Raw genomic sequence first — 3,332 nt, forward strand, 5'->3', positions numbered from 1 at the left:
TCATTTCCTGAATGGAAAAAATGTCATTGATTTTACACGCGGTGGTGAGTATGGAAGCTCGTGTTTGTAATCTTTTTATTAATCAAATTTTCTCTTCTTTTCCAGGTAACTTAATATGAAATTCGTTTAACAAAAACAACACATTTGATATGGTTGTCCGCAAAGATTTGCAGTTGCATTTTAATTTCCAAAAATGAAGTAAAATGTAATATTCTGAACTTAAAATTTCAGTCGCGAGACAACGATAAACTACCAAGAAAAATAAAATTACGGACGACGTACAATTACAACGCTATATTATTTTAATTTGCAAACATGCTTTCCACGATATTTTCTGCTCCCATTTGTGCATAGAGTGGCGAAGTTTATGTTGGAGTTTTCATTTACCATCGTTTAAACTACGCTTTGAAGGAACATCACAAAATACCTATCCTGCAAATTGTAGCATCGTGAGCTAACACAGTGTTGGCTAAATATGCCGAATGTGTAAGTCACTTTGAATCACAAGTTGACCTATTCACATAGTGAAGACTTGATGCATTATATATGTGAGATTCGTATCATCTTAGGTGCATTACAAACAACACAGTCTCCGAGGTCGGGTAGAACGATTGGAATTACTCGTAAATAAAACTGAAAACCTAAGCAATAATTCCGGTGCATTCCGTACAGTTTCATGCAATTTGGCACGACAAATGTTCTGGAAGAAGTTGTGCGTTTATATAGTAGTAGCGCTTTATCGTCTATGTGATCATAAGTATATTCTGTGGTGGCCTAGCATGGAAAAATTGTGTTGCGAAGGGAAGTCGAAAAGGTGGCGAATACATAATTAATTATTCGACTTGAATTGATGAATCAACCGATAGTAGACATATATGTAAATGCGTATGTACGCTTCTATTTTTGTGGTAAGTTTAATTGTTAGTTTATATTGTTGTTGTTGTTGTAGTGTAATACGGCATACATTCAAACGATTTTCTCAACGTTACACTTGCATGTTTGCATTCGCATTCACTATACATCAGTTTTTTTTATATTAGGAAAACAAAATTTCTATCTCTTAATGCCCCAGGCATTGTTGCTTGGCACCGGTACGCGACGTTGTCCGGATTCCCGTTGCATAACCTCCATGATGCTGGCGGCAGGTAACCAGGATCTTTCTTTATAGGCAGTAGCTACCACATTACGATTGGGCTCTGCCTCATAGGCAACTGATTCGACGCCAAACAATTCACACATTTCATGTACCAATTGACGTTTCTCACGATTCATTGTGGGAAACGAGTGACTGCGCGATTTTTGTTTGCTCTCCTTAGCAAGTTTGACCAAAGTAGTTAGAGCATCATGAATGGATTTCACCAAGGTTGGGTCACGTTTAGCAAAATTACGTATAAAATCTGAATATTTGGTTTGTAGTTTTTGCGGCACATCGGGATTACGAATTTGTAGACCAATAGCAAGGCGGCGATTGCGTTCGAGTACACGACATTCGTCATTACAATCCAAAGTTTTGTTTGTCTTATTTATTTTAACGGGAGCAAGTATTTCGCTTAATTCCATATAGTTTCCACGTTGCATTTCGGCCATTGAAGAGGCTAATTGGGCAGTAGCAATGCGACTAAATTCACGTGCCAAATCATGGCATGCACGCATCTGTTTACGGTTTCCACATTCACATTGAACCTCAACCATTTCTTTGCACTGTGTATCCGGACAATCTCCATCATGACATGGGGCCATACACTTGTGCCCGCAAGTAGCACGTGATTTAGTGCAACCTTGCTCGCATATCTCACCAGCCGTCTAGCAAACACCCTCATGACATGTCGTTATACATTTATGACGTCCACACAACAACGCCTTACCACATGCCAAACCACAACTGAAACTCTCCTGCGAGCATGGAATTGTCTTACGCTGTTCATGTTGACCAAAACACCATTTGGTAGTGAACATCATGCACGGTGGACAGTCAGCTGCTGAATGGCAATTGTGCTGAGGTGGATGCTGACAGGGATGAGAACGCGAGCAAGGACGCTTGCAAGCCGGCCGCTTGGTGCCACAAGGTACTGGCGGATAGATGACTTCAGCGCCACATTCACAATATAACTCATCGAATAAAGAACGATAGCATGGCGGACAATTACCACGGTGACAGGGTTGGTCACCTTTATGTTTACCGCAGGACAGTGTATAATTGCATGGTAATGGACAAATATGATCGATAGCAATGCAACATTCCTGATTGCATTTGTGTTTACCACATGAACGTTTCTTAACACAGCGCTTCTTGCAGCGTGCATCATCAGCACGTGTTGATAGTTGACGACTTTTGATTAGTTGATCCATATGACCGCAACGACATTTAACCGCGGTTTGTTTGTTATATGGTGGGCAATTCCCTAAGTGGCATTTGCTAGTACAATGATGAGGACGTGCGGGCTTGCCGCAACGTAATGTCTCACCGTATACGCCCTCACAAACTGGTATAGGATCTAAACAAGATTTTCTTTGACCAGCGACGATTGGCATTTTACCCCATGGGCATGAAGTTACTTCCTCGGGACTCACTTGACATGTACGACATTCACCAGGATGGCAACAGTCCCTACACTTGTGATTACCGCAAGTTAGATCTTTACCACACGGCTTTCCACATGAGTAGGTGCGCTTTTCATGTAAATCTCGTGTGCAGGCAACTTGACGCTCTTGTTTTGCGCAATGACATTGTTGGTCCACTTTTTCTGTGCATGGTGCGCATTTTCCTTCATGACACTTAGCCGGACATGTATGAAGCTCACAATTCAATAATTTTCCGCATACTGAATCGCATTCAATGGGTTCTTTAAGGCAGCGTTGCATAGTTTTCGTGGTTTTTCCGCAGCCGCAATCGCGCTTCACATGTGCCTGTATATTCATTAATATTGCGTGGAAACCCATTTGATGATGAGCCACGTGAACCATTGTCATTGGAAGAGAGTTGTTGCTGTTTATTGGTGGCGCCAGTATACCGTGAGTTCATGTTACCACCGATTGAAGTTGATGAAGGACCAGTTGAATTGGGATTAAACAAATTAGAATTTGTAAGTGTAATATTTGTGCCATTATGTTGGCGTTTATTTTCGAAAATTTCTTCAATAGTATCGGGTTTTGTTCCCAATATCGGTTGTTGTTTTTATTATTGTGTTTGTAGAAGATTTTGTATTGAACAGACTACTTTTATTATTTACAGAATTTGAATTTGACTTTCCCAACATTAAATTCAAGCTAGCCGCTTTACTTTTGATGCTATTATTGCTAAATCGACGCTTTATTGAATGTCCCTTTCGTTT

The 3,332-nt window shown here is 40.5% G+C and overlaps 1 pseudogene; it reads right to left on the minus strand.

The window, feature by feature from the left end:
* Nucleotides 1-932: 932 nt before the first annotated feature.
* On the minus strand, nt 933-2,964 carry LOC137236252 (protein shuttle craft-like; annotated as a pseudogene).
* Nucleotides 2,965-3,332: the final 368 nt, after the last annotated feature.

The sequence above is a fragment of the Eurosta solidaginis genome, unplaced genomic scaffold (genome assembly GCF_040869045.1).
Source record: "Eurosta solidaginis isolate ZX-2024a unplaced genomic scaffold, ASM4086904v1 ctg00001511.1, whole genome shotgun sequence".
Taxonomy (NCBI): domain Eukaryota; kingdom Metazoa; phylum Arthropoda; class Insecta; order Diptera; family Tephritidae; genus Eurosta; species Eurosta solidaginis.